Here is a 14,628-nt window from a genome sequence, read left to right as displayed (position 1 = left end):
AATTCCTATTATTTGGGAGGATGTTTTTTGTTTATATGGGTGGTAAATTATTTGAAATTCCAAAGTCCCTGTGATAGTTTATAGTTACGTAAGGTGGGTGTTTGTGAAAATTTGTGTGTCAATTCCGTAGTAGTAACTGTACAGTCAAAGAAATGAAGCTTGAATCATCAATTGTTTAAACAAAAATACGTGCTACCACCTTTAGTTTATTGCTAAAGGTGCTTGAAGAAATAAATATAGTTTATAATATAGTTGGTTGTATTTTGTCTAGTTTTGGTTACTTTATTGATCTTTATTTTTGGTGGGTTAGCCTCTTGGAAGAGGGTTGTTGCCCATCAAGTATTGTCGGAAGCCAATCAACTATGGTAATTACCACAATATATATACTACACATTGTGTTTGTTATTTGCATATTGCCAATATTTGTTCATTGAGTTAGTTGTGTGCTTACCATATGGTCCAATGCATCTATTATTGCAAGTCTCAACCCAAACAAGTGTTGCTAGAAGCAGTGAAGTTGGTAAATATGGAAAAAGAGATGGAGCTGGAGCTGGAAAAAGAACTAGAAGTGGATTTAGAGTTGGTAGTTTGTAGGACCTTTGATTGTTAGAACCTTTTGTGGTTACTGTTTTGTAAAGCTGCCTATAAGCTTATTTGATGGTGTTACTGGATAAAAGTAACTTATTTTGTGTTAGTTTTAGGACTTTTTATTATTAGGACCTTTTGTTTGGTAAACTTTGATAGTCACTGTTTTGTAAAGCTTTCATAAGTTTATATGATGCCAATATTGGACATGAGCAACAAAAATATATATATATAGCAGCTCCTTAGTCCTTACCATTCCAATCATATTTCTAGATATTTCAGTCCATCAGTTACTATTCCAGTCATATTTCTGCATTAGCAGCTAAGTGATAACTAAATAAAACTTATGCATGCATGTGCTGCAAATATCACCATAAAAAAATAGTAATGTAATGAAAGATTTTTTCTTCATTTTTGGGTTTGGCACATGCAATGCATAAGTATGGTATGGTTTGAGCTAGAATTTATTATGTTTGACCTACCCCACCTTCTTTTCTTCTCTCTAGCCGATTGATAGCTACATAATAATATATATATATATATATATATATATATATATAAACCATGGTACTTTCTTGTTGATGAGTTAATTTGGTAATGTTGTTTTGGTAGACTTCTTCTAAGTTCTAAGTCTGCAAGTGAACTGGGATTTCAGAATAAGTTTTGACCTTGACTTAAACAGGAGCAAAAGTCACATTTAATAACCTCCAACCAATTTTCATTATAATAAACAATATTCTAATAAGAGAAAAAAATTAAGTACCAATTTCCATTGCAAGAAATGCATTTCAATTTCCATTACAACATAATAAAGCCAATGGCTATTACAATTGTCATTACATTAAACAAGATAAGAAACTATATACTCTCTCAAACCAATTGTCATTACAATATTTTACAATGACTAAACTACAATTCACCTATTCTAAATACAAGTTCTTTACTTGGCCTTTTGCATTCACTAAATAAACTAAAATGACTACCGCAACAACAAACCAACTTAATGCAAGGCAAAAAAATCAGTCTCATCTCATCATGTTCTCCTTCAAATGCATCAATTGTATGTCCATAGAAGTCTTTTAATCTTCTAAAAGAACAATCTTCATCTGATGTGCATTATTATCCTTCTCTAACAGCACAATTGTAGCTTCCAACTTGCTAGCCTTTCATAATAATCAAGGATTAATTTGCTTAACTCTGGAACAAATTTCTCCATCAATCCACTGTACAAACAAAACAACAGTGCATCTTTAGACAGCATTTATTAACAATACAGTTAACCACAATCACAACTTTGAAGTAAAAAAAAAAATAGTGATTGCATCTTTCTAGATTTTAGATGCTAACTAAGGTAAGATTAGTACAAAACAGTGCAATTAAGGTTGACCCTCCAAAATAGAGAATAGTTATTAAATCTGGATTAGAAAAAACCTGCTCCCTCCAAAACAGAGAACAGTTATTAAAGCTTTCAATTCGGGTCGAGTTTCACGGGTTTTGAAATGAAAAACCGACAACCGACCCGCTGGGGTTGGGTTAGAGAGTTCGGAACCCACGTTCGACTGCCTGAGTCATCGGATCAGGTGACGACGGGTCGAACGCGGGTGGGTTGGCTGAGTTGAATGGGTTGGGGCCACATGGACAGCCCTAATGACTGTAAAATAAGATGAGATATAACACAAGGGGTCACACAGCTATATAAGATGATTATGCAAAACTATCAATGCATCATCAACTATCCCAAATTTTTTTTACTTGACTGCATCTTGAAAAATCTGGATTAGATAAAATCTGCTCCCTCCAAAAAAATTATGGTCACTTAAAAAAAAATTTATTTTCAAGAAGTCAGTTATTAAAAATGAGATATATGACTGCAAAATAAGATGAGATATAACACTAGTAGTCACACAGGTAAGATATGGTTATGTATCATGAAAATTTTCTTATAATTAATGTATGCCAAATATGCAAAACTGTCAATGCATCATCAAGTATGCCAACATTTTCTCTTGGTTGCATCTTTAAAAATTATCATCTTTCTAATCATGCTTTTAACCTAGGAAGCACTGACACGGCTGAGAGGGTGCCGCACCGGAGTCCAACGTGGCCCGACGTAGGGTGCGGCCATCGATGTGGCTAACTGCGAGTCGATGCCGTGTCTGAGTTTTTTTTTTTTTTTTTTTTTTTTTTTTTTTTTTTTTTTTTTTTTTTTTTTTTCGTTTTTGGATTTGCGCCGACTCGCGCCGATTCGCGCAAATTCAGGCCGAATCGGATCGTATCGGCTAAATATCGGTGTGTTTCAACCGGAAAAAGGAAATCGGCCGGTGAGGGAAAAAAAAAAAAAAAAAAACTTATACCAAAAATACCGGTGGACTGGACTGGATATTGATACACCGCTGTCGCCGATGTATTGAAATCGTATCTCTCCTTCTCCATCTTCTTCGCATCCTTTGTTCTGTTTCTTTTTCTGTTTTGTTTCTTTTTTTTCTTTTTTCTTTTTCTCTTTTTCAAAGAGTTCTGTATCTCTTTTTTTTTTTATAAGACCAACTTAAAAGGCTCTTATTTTTTTTTGTTTGTTGTGCCTCTCTGACCAGTGGCCAAACACGTGAGAGCCACATCTTTCTTCTTCTTCTTTTTCTTTTTTTATGAGGAGCTACACCTATTTTTTGAAACTCTCTCAAAAAACTCTCTCATCTACTTTAATAGATCTGTCAATAATAAGTGTCAAAAATTTGTGTACTTATTATTATTATTATTATATGAGATTTCTATTACTATTATATAAAAAAGCATGCTTAGCAATATATAAAATATATAAATAAAAATATTTTTAATAATTTTTTAATCGCCACATCCCACCGCACCCTATCTTTTTAAAAATTGTTGAGTCTCGCATCCGCACCCGCACCCGCACCCAAATCTGAAAACGCACTCGTGCTTCATAGCTTTTAACACTTTCAACATTATCCATTTGAATATAATTGCCAAAATGGATCAAGACAACATTTCTTGCTAATGAGTAATAGCTCAAATGGCATTTCTCCCTCCTATAGGAATGGTTGGAGGGTAAGGTCCCAGATTCAAAACCCATTGTATACAGGTGTAACTCACGAAAAAAAAATTCAAGCCAATATTTTTCAATACAAATGCAACTCATACATTTTAGTTGCATGAAATTTGGTTATGCGCTTACAAAGTCCATATATTGGTTCAAGCCCAGCTAATTTTGCATAAGACATTGCCTATCATTCACAAGAAATCAGTCAAAAAATTGAACTTGCACTCAATACATGTAATTAAAATATGTGAGTAAATTAGTAAAAAAACCAATCTCATTCCAATATGGAAATCTATCAGATGTTAAAAATCATCTACGCAATAGAAAAATCATGGGTTTGCCTACCCAATCAACAACAATTGAAGTGCTTAACACATCACAACCAAATCTCAAGTCAACGCAATGCCAGCTTTTCTACACCATAATTAGTTTAGAACTTACAGTCATCATCATAAGCTTTTACACGGGTCTGTAATAGTGAATAACCAAATATCAAAACTTAATTTTAAAAAAGAAAATATGAATTATGAAAAATCATCAATTGCTATGAAAATAGCCTAAACCATATCATATCAAACAGTAATCAAACCTCACCATTGCTGTGGCTGTTGCTGGGCTGATGGCTGAGGTTCACAGAAGCCAAGGAGGTTAGTCGGGTTCACGCAAGCTGCGACGGACACAATCTTCGGGTTGCTGTGGCCGTCGCCATGGCTACCACTGGGATGATGGGTGATGAATTCACAATGAGGCTTGATCAGAGATTTGGGAGGAGCTGATGATACGAGTGATTGGATTTTTAGAATTAGGCTGAAACAGTGTAGTTTTAGGATTGGATTTTTTGTGTTTTAGATTGGTCAAAACGGTACCATTTGGATAGTGCCAAGTAAGTTTTTATTTTTCATTGAAATGACGTAGTTTTGGGGCTTATTTGGCCACCCCAAAAAAAAAAAAAAAAAAGTCAGCACGTGTCACTTAACAACAAAAACTAACTGTAAGGGGTAAATTGCTAACAGAACCAAAATTTTTTTTTTTTTTGATAAGTAATAAAAATATATTAAAAAAAAGAGGGGTGTCACCTGAGCATACAGGAAGTATACATCAAGTACAAAAATAAATCAAATGCATAAAATACAAAAGTCCATGAAACCATGGCCTGAAGGAGAAAAAAAAAAAAAACGAAAACTGTACACTGTAACCCAATCCAGAAGTGTCTCAAAGAAGAAGAGTTTAAGATCCGAAATTGATCTTTCTAAATCCTCAAAATGCTGGGATACAGCCATCCAAATAGCAGAATTTTGATGTCTCCCAAACTTTCCTTGCCAATAAGCCAACATTTCCACCACTATTTTTTGCATAAACCAGTGAATGCCAAACAAAGTAAACACCATAGACCACAAATCAAAAACAATAGGGCAATAAATAAGGAGGTGGTCTACTGATTCCTCAGTTCTTTTACACATACAACACCAATCCAAAATCAAAATCTTCCATTTCCTAAGATTATCAATAGTCAAAATATTCTCCAAAGCTGTGGTCCAAACAAAAAAAGTAACTCTAGAAGGGACCTTAGACTTTTTGTCAATAGTCTTCCAAGGGACCTTAAACAAAAAAAGTAAATAGTCTTCCAAGGGAAAGACTGATCGAAACTTTTTGTCAAAACCTGGTAATAAGAACGAACAGCAAAACCTCTTCCCATAGCAGGTTTCCAACACATCTTATTGTCCCCAACTCCTCTCAAAGAAGCTCCATAAATTCTAGACATTAAACTATAAAATAATTCCAATTCCCATTCTTCACTATATCTTCTAAAATTTAGATCCCAGAAAAAAACACCATTTGGGAACTTCATCAAATCAACCACATAGGCCTCCTTATTTTGACTTAAACAAAAATAAAAAAAAAGTCTCAGATAGTGCACACACAAAGAAGTATCCCCACACCAAAGGTCCTGGCAAAATCTAATCCCACACCAAATGTCCTGCCAAAATCTAACAGTAAACCCAGCCCCAACCTCAAATTGGTTGTGACGAACAAAAGATGGCCAACCATGACTAATAGACTTCCACAAACTCACTCCATGAGGGCCAGTAACGGGAAGAGAGAACCAACCTCCCCCTTCACCCTCCCCCTTCACAACCATACTTTGCCCCTATCACTCTCCTCCACAACGCCTATCGCTCATTCCCAAATTTCCATAACCATTTTCCAAACAAAACTTAATTAAAACTTCTCAAACTTCTAATAGCTAAACCTCCAGAATGAAGAGCGCAAACTATAGCCCATTTCACTAAGTTTTTTTAACATACCCCATACCGAACTAGAGAAAATTTTGTTGAAGTTGCTTAAATACGGTTTGCAACCTCCACCAAGATAGAAAAAAGAGAAAATATAAGTTGGAAGATCGGACAAAGTGCTCTTAATGAGAGTAACTTTACCTCATTTTGAGAGATACAATCGTTTTCATCCTGCTAATCTCCTCTCCATCTTCTCAATAATTGGATTCCAAATAGAACTATCTCTAACATTAGCACCCAACGGAGGACCTAAATATTTCATCGGGAAGGAGCCTTGCCTACACCTAGCAAATCCACCATATCTGCTATATTTTGAACCACACCCACAGGGACCAATTCAGACTTACCCATATTCATTTTTGGCCCAGAAACTACTTCAAACCAAAACAACACCAGCCGGAGAAATAGAATTTGACCAAGATCAGCATCACATAAGACCAAGGTATCATCAGTGAAGAAAAGATGGGTTACCTGCAAAGAGTTACCCGTGGAACCCAGCCTAATACTAGAAATGAGCCTATCCCTCATTGCCTTATCCAACATTTTACTAAAAGCATTCATAACAATGACAAACAATAAAGGGAATAATGAATCACCTTGCCTTATATCTCTAGAGCTCTCAAAGAAACCACACGGAGTTCCATTAATGAAAATGCAGAATTTAACAGTAGAGATGCAGAAGAAAACTCATCTTCTTCATTTTTCATGAAAACCACAACGATCCAACATATAAATGAGGAAGCCCCAATTCATATGATCATACGCCTTCTCTACATCCAGCTTACACAACACTCCAGGAACTCCTGATTTCAACCTACTATCCAAGCATTCATTGCAATAAGAATAGAATCTAAAATTTGTCTTTCTTTGACAAAAGCATTTTGAGATTTATAAACAATATCCCCAAGCACCATTTTCAACCTGTTAGCTAAAACTTTAGCAATAATTTTGTACAACCCCCCCCCCCCCCCCCCCACCACCCAAATTAAACTAAAAGGCCGAAAATCCCTCACCTCCACTGCATCAATTTTTTTAGAAATTAAGGAGATAGAAGCTAAAACTTTGAGGTGTAAAATCCAATCAACCCTAAACTTCAGGAGTGTAATTTGCAATTTACTTGAGAAAAAAAGAAAAAAGAAAAAGAGAACTCTACCAATCTATTTAGCTCCTAAAAAAAAGTGAGAAAAGATTCCAGAAATATAACAATTTTGCAGGTCAATTGAATCCAAATACTTGAAAAAAGAAAAAACTAAAATATGCAAAATAATTATGCAACAAAAAAGGGCATGAGCAACAATAAAGAAAAGCCAATGAGATAGCAAAGCAAAAAACCAATCCCTGATAAGCATATAACATGGAAAAATAAATAATTGAATGCAAGTTATGCATATGCTAGTGCTTTTAATTAACTTTCGTATTTATTTGTTTCTAATCCCAGTACAAACAAAAGTAAATTATAAAGTCATCAAATGATAAATATAATTAACAAATTAGTAAACAATAGAGTACTGGATTTGTTCTTCCATGAAATCTAATGACCAAAACCAACAAAAACCAAAAAAATAAATGCTATAGAGACCACAAACCAAATATAAAAATCTGGTTTGAAGCTGAAATTAATGATTACATAATCATCACTAATAGAAACTCAAAACCAACACAATGTAATCATTGAGCTAGACTGAATAGTAAAATTGCACAAAAACAAATAAGCCAAACTGATCGCAAAGCAGAGCGAACATAAAATAAATCGAGAACTTTAACCATCTATTTGGCTATTCCTGGAAAAAAGGGGGAAAAAATTAAACGGAACATAACAATTTTATATGTCAATTTAATCCAGAATAAAATTTTAATTGAATCCAAATTAAATATAAATAAAAAAATTCTAACTAAAATATCCAAAACAAAACTAATTGAAACCCCCCAAAGGCATCCTTCAAAAAAATCTAACCCAAAAGATGAGATAAACTGAAAAAAAAATCAGTGGCTCTTCTTGCAAAATTCCCAACTGTCATATCTGGTAAATAACTGTGTAAATTTGTTCCTCAACAAAAGGACAGGCAAAGAAGGGTTTTTAAATTACAGAAAATAAGATAAAACAGTGAAAAATAATAAATAACATAATTTCATTGCAAAAAAAGACAAATTCCTAGAGACTTTCAATTTCCAATATAGATGATCAACCCAGCATTGACAAATATAGTCAACAAACCATACAATAGAAAACATAACTTTTTACCACAAACATTAACAAATGAATTGAAGGGTTATATAGACTTTCCCTTCAGATACGGATGCTCAAAGCAACATTAAAAAATCAACCATCAAGTGAATATGACTTTTTCTACAACTATTCAAGCGCTAAACCCCTAAAAGCACCAAACCAAAAGCCGGATTATTGTAAATCTGGGGAAAAATTCCAAAGAAAGAGCAAAACTCAAGCAATTAACAAAATGCAATCAAAGAAGAACCCTAGCCAATGAAGTAATACAAAATTCTATAGTATAGAAATAAGTCAAAATGGAGATGCTAATTCAAATAGGAAAATCAACGGCAGAAACTTTGGATTGCAAAAACAGTATTTGAAGAAAGAAAATAATAACGCTATGCTGACCCTAGGTATATGCAGAGAAGAAATGAAACATAACAAAAAGTGCAAGAACTGAAGATGTGAGAGTGAAAATTGTGAGGAAGATCTTTTCTTTTGTCGCTTTGTTTTTTACCGAATGAATACATCATTTCATCTTTGGGAACTATTATGGGGTGTGGCATTTATGGGGTTTTTGCTTAACGCATGTCTGTTTTTAAAATGGGTGTTTTTCCTACATGGCTGAACAGCCTTAATTGAAGGAACAACTATTTATGACTTGGCTGATATTGTTAATCTACTCATGCATACACATATCTTGAGCATCAATGTCTAAGTTCAACCAGCAAAGTATAAACAACATTTTTGCTTTAATATTCACATAGCCAAGGGTATACCTTGCACACATATTTATTATTTTTGAAACCAAAAAAAAAAAAGCATAAGACAGCAGAAAGAAATATGGTCTAACTTAGGTAAATACAAATTTATAAATTACACAATTTATGATAAGAAATTTGTTTGAATCATCAAACATTTTCCTTCATATTTACCCTAGAAGAACCATATCAAAAGCTATATTATAGTTGAATTATGGTCATTAGAAGGATAGTAATATCATAGATGTTTCTACAGCAAAAAAGCAATAACCGAAGAAAATATTTCTTCCACAGCACTTCAAAACCTTTTTGCACATAAGTAATCATAAGCTAGGGGAGCCTGTAGCTGCCAAATCAGAAGAAAGGTGGAAGAGTTTCAAATTTTATGGAAAAGTTACATTATTGACCGTTACCTTATTGTAACTCTTCAGCCATTGTTCTTATCTGGCAGTTACAGGCTTCTCTCTATGCACATGTTCACAAACGCATTTACCCTAGGTCTTAAACTTCCATTTGAAGTTTCGTCCTGAGAATCAATAGGCAACATTAAAGCTTTTAATATAAGAGTAACAAACGCCTAGAACATAATAGTCCATGCAAAGTGATTTAGTGACACATCATGGGTAATTAGCAAAAGGGAGGGAAAAAGAGAGCTATAAATTTAAGTCTTCTACAATATAGCATTTTCCCTCATAAACACACAACTCTAAATTTTGTTTCCAATATATTAACTTTTAAGTTATAACACTATTTTCTCAGACCTGAAAAAATAAAACAAAAAGTAAAGCAAAATGAGGGAATACAGAGATAAGTGTTCTGATATTTTTAACAATGATGATCTCTCTCTAAAAGTGTGCATGTGTATAAATTCTTTTGTAATGCTTATATAATTATAAACTGAAAGTTCTAAATGAAATACTCAATGAGACTAAGTTGGCGTGCATGATCAAATTGCAATTGTGCTTTTGGTGAAAATTCTCTAGTCATGGATGGATATCTTTTGTGATTTAAGTTGTGAATTACCTAATAGGATTGTGAGTTTCTAATCTTGCAGATCACCTATCACAAAACTTAACTACATTGACTTGCTAAACAAAATTACAAACAACCATACAACTGTAATTTTCCTTTGGTCTTCATATAATAACTCTGGAATATTGTTTATCGTATGTTACAACAAAAAAGGCATTAAATGAGGTAAATAACATAATGAAATAGATAAATAGTACCTAAAAGAAGCACTAAAGAAGAATAAATTACTTTATAATCGTGTGCAATCTGTTCTCTACAGTAGTTCCATCTCCTCCCCACTAGAAACTTCAGGATCAATATAACACAACTGGAAGTATAAAACAAAAACAGGATATCATGCACACCATCAAATTGTAGTACATTGTCAAACTGCAGTGAGACCAAGTACCAAAGTTTACTAAAGATTACCCAATATTGTGGCTTCTTCAGTTTGTGAACCCCTCTATTTATAAGCTTTTGCTACGGTGCCACCCATCATTTTCTTCCAAAATAGACCTTAAAAGTATAAGAGGATTAAGAAAACTAATAGAAGTAACTTGATATATTACACTATAATTTAGGTAAATCATATACTTCTATCATTCACAAATTAAAAAGAAAAAAATCTCAATTGAGTTAAGTACCATATAAAACCTTAAATTACTGAATTTTCTCACATGAGTACTACATGACAGATTCTCTACTTACTCCCCAACTTACTGAAAGTCTGAAATTTCATGGTATTTAAATATCAGAAGTAATCCACAATTAGCAAAGTAAACTATCAAATGTAATTAAAATTTGAAACAAACAAAAAACACAACTTTAGAACTGGCCGCAATTCCTTTTACTATTGTTTAAATTTTTTTCTCAGTACCAAACAGATTCCTAGTTAACTTTCAAGCATGTAATACTACAGGCAAAAAAAAAAAAAAAAAAATTGTAAACACTGAAACCAAAGCTTAGGAATCTCTTAAAAAATTATTCTTTGCCACAACCTACAAAGTAATCAACTTTGTACAAAGAACATTATACTTTCAGATTTCACAATTTAAATCCATTAAAACCAAACACAAAAAACAACAAAATCAAGAAGTCTTTTTTAAAAAAAAAATAACAACTAAAATCTACAAAGTAATAAACTTAGTATAAAGAAAGTTATGCTATCAGATTTCAAAATCCCACAATTTTACTCGCCCTTACAAAAAAACAGAACAGGTAAGAGACCATTAAAACTCAGGTAGGATTTTCATATTGTGAGGGGTTTTTCCTGATTTTAAGAAATAGAGAGGAAAAGAGTTATGAATCCAAATTCCTAAATTGACAGCAAACCATAATGGAAAATAATATTTGGAAAAGAAATTAGTACCTTTGCTTTGATTAGATTAGAGAGTCTAGATTATAGAAATATTCCACTTCATTTCTACAGAAAAAGAAATTGAATGATTTAAATCCAAAAGAGAAGAATTCAAACAAACCCATTACCAAAATAATTTTTTTTTTAAAATAGTCACATATCACAATTTTGATTTCTTTAACCCTAATTGCCGAAACCAAAATCCAACTGCAATTGTAAAAGTTGAAAACATATAACGGAACTAATTTAACTTTAAATTTGTGGGGAAAAAAAAGTCAGGGAAAGAATAGTAACCCCTCAGAGTCATTGTTAATCAAAAATTTAGAGGGAACTCTTTTTAGTTGGCTTCATATTCCTTCTTCTTCTGCTTCTTTTTCTGGAAAAATCAAAAAGGTCATTTTAGCGTAATTGGAAACAAAGATTTTTTGAGAGGAACTGGGAGACGGTTCTCTTTTTTCTTGATCAGAATCTGGGCCTGGACTGTCTTACAGCTTGACACAGTTGGCGACTCTCTCTCTCTCTCTCTCTCTCTCTCTCTCCCATAAAACAAAGTGCCAAATTGAAGCAAATCTTATTATAATCTCGTAGGTTAGAGAGGTTTTTGACTAAATAGTTACAATATGCATAATCTTCAAAGTCAAAGATAATTCAACAAAATTTTAATTAGATAAACCCCTAAACCCTTTAATTTACAAAATTAATGCAAGCTGAAAAGTAAAAATTAGATATAAAGCATAAGTTTAAGGAGTACATGCAGTTATGGCCTTTTTCATATACATTTTGCACAGGGCTTGCAAAAGATTGGCCTTATAAACTTTGCTTGCTATCAAGGTTATCTATTCCTTTTAGATTGCTGCACCCACCCTCAAGTTGATTTCTTTGTTTTTTTTTTTTTTTTTTTTTTTGCGGTTTCTGTAGATAAACTATTTCAAAAGGCAAAGCGTAAATGTCCTTCAATTTCTCTACACCAAGGTTATATTGTCCTATTATGCTAAAAGATGAACACCTTCATTGCATTCCTCAAGTGCCTCATTTAAGTCCAACAGATATGTAAATGCAAATCAACACATATTGAAGATCAAAGCCCACATTAGCTCTAAAGCTTGGATATTTAGCTCTCAAATATTAGTTCTTATACTCCTATGACTATAATGAAAAGGCTAACTATATACTAAGTCTTTATCCTCTTCAGTATGGAATTTCTTATCAATCTGATGAAGAATAGGACTCTCCTATAGGCCTTGAAGAATTACGGTAATGAGTATGAGTAGCTGTAAAATAACATAATTCTTTCCCCTTTCCATTATAGAAAGGTCTAAACTTTCGATTTGCATAACCTGGCTCTTCATCTTCCAACCCAAGAAACCCATAAACACCACTCCATACCCAATCCCTACCACTTTTCCCTCACCATACCCAATTCTATGCATATTTAATATCACAGAACCTAATATGAATTCCCAAAAACAGATCTGATTTCCCTAAACCCAAAACTTCTGCAACAAATTTCAGATTGCATTTGCAGAAACCTCAGCCTTTAATATAATTCCACCTATTTTAAATTAATATAATTAGATATAAAACCTGGTCCTACAACTTGTTCTCAACCCAAAATTTCATCTTCAACACATGTACGACAATCAACTAATTATCGAGTATAGTTACTCAACCAATCACTTAAATTTGAAAACAAATTATAGAAAAGAAAAAGTACAAGACAGGATTAAAAAAGTTAATGTTTGATTTATGATTAAAAGAAGTGGCAAAGTGCAGAAAGAAGACCAAAATACTCTATATTTCAAACAATTGGATGATTTCACTATATAGCTTCCCATAAAATTCATGCTTATTACTACTCCTGATATAAATAACAGTCGCAGTAATTAAGAGAAAAAAAAGGGGAAAGAATTGATCTATTAAAATATATATATATATATATATATATATATATATATATATATATATATATATATGTCTATATAATAAAAAGAACTGAAAATATTGAAAAAAAAAAAAAATCAATGGATGAAACCTACATTGTCATATAGTTTATGACAGTTCATCTACACAATTATCCCAACACCTATATAGGCTTGTAAACTAACATAGGTACAAAATGCCAAACAACACCGGTTGCTCATAGAGGCTTTTTATCGAACATCTAGCAATATAACCAAGAAGTAGACCTTGGTTAGGTACTGTAATAAAGGGAAGCATAATTTTCGGCACCAAAAAATATTTAGAATGATGGAATCTACAAATTAGAAACATATCGATACATCAAAGTAAAATTTAGGGGGCAAAAAAAAAAACATCTTTAACAATGACCCACCTAATGGCTGATTCTTCTCTCGCTTGCAGACTATTCAGATCGACGTAACACTTTTTGATATCAAGTGGGTCTTCAGATTGACCCAAGAAAGAAAACTCTTTTATATAGTTAATATCAAGTGGGTCTTCAGATTGACCCAAGAAAGAAAATTCTTTATATAGTTTAGCTTTTAATAGCTGAAGAGATTGTATGGCAATTTGCACTGAGAAAAATTTGGGACAAAGAGTGACAGATGGAGATGGGGATGACTCTCGGCTTCGATCGAGGTAATGAGAGTGAGGAAAAAAAAGTATCGGGCAAGCGAGGAAACAACTACCGAAATAAAAGCATTATTATTTTTTTTATAAATTAAGTGACGTGAAAAATTGAAGCAGGTATAAAGCTTACGTAGCACGCTCCAACAAGGTCAACAAAATTCCGGTCATACGTATGGTCCGTTTAGATATGATTTATTGCTGAAAATTGAAAATAAAATAATTTTTAAATGTGTGAATAGTATTACAAGACCCATTTTTAATAAAAAAAAATTGCTAAAACAAAAGTACATAAACAGTGTGTGCACTGTGCACTTTGTCCCCAGCAGCAAAAACGAAAAAAAAAAAAAAAAAAAAAAAAGAGAAAACGCAAGTTTAGAAAATGCAGCCACAATAATCTCTATCCAAACACATTCATAATACAAGTTTTATGTCCGTGCATATGCAACTTAAATAATATATAATGACAACTAAGTTTTTATATTTATCTAAAAAATTGATAAAGATGTATAGAAAAAAAAAATCGATAAGAACGATTATAATTTTGTGTCTATCCATAGGGTGTTTTAAAAAATAAAAAATAAAATTAAAGGTTGATATTAGTAGTTGTATACGCATATTAAATTAACGCTGATATGAACTATTAGTGTGAAACCAAAATTCTAATCCCCTAGAATGCTAGAACTCATAAATCTCCTATTGCTAATTAAATAAATCACTTAGAAATTATAGATAAATTAATAATAAAAAGATTAGATGAAGAATTTTTG

General features: G+C 32.6%; 1 long non-coding RNA gene across 4 annotated transcripts; it reads right to left on the bottom strand.

Annotated features, from left to right (window-relative positions):
* Nucleotides 1-1,357: 1,357 nt before the first annotated feature.
* Nucleotides 1,358-13,915, bottom strand: LOC142641699 (uncharacterized). 4 transcript variants are annotated; one of them, XR_012845443.1, is made up of 6 exons: nt 13,605-13,915; nt 10,345-10,431; nt 10,165-10,243; nt 9,318-9,430; nt 4,235-4,412; nt 1,358-1,808 (listed from the first exon to the last, which is right to left on the bottom strand). It is a non-coding gene; the product is annotated as an uncharacterized LOC142641699 (long non-coding RNA). The 4 variants fall into 4 exon arrangements; XR_012845442.1 differs by lacking the exon at nt 4,235-4,412; XR_012845441.1 differs by lacking the exons at nt 1,358-1,808; nt 4,235-4,412 and adding an exon at nt 11,285-11,338 and having other exon boundaries at nt 8,975-9,430.
* Between the last annotated feature and the right edge of the window lie 713 nt (nt 13,916-14,628).

Source organism: Castanea sativa, chromosome 6 (assembly GCF_040712315.1).
Source record: "Castanea sativa cultivar Marrone di Chiusa Pesio chromosome 6, ASM4071231v1".
Lineage (NCBI taxonomy): Eukaryota > Viridiplantae > Streptophyta > Magnoliopsida > Fagales > Fagaceae > Castanea > Castanea sativa.
Note: the sequence above shows the minus strand (reverse complement) of the source record. Positions and strands in the feature narration are given on the sequence as shown.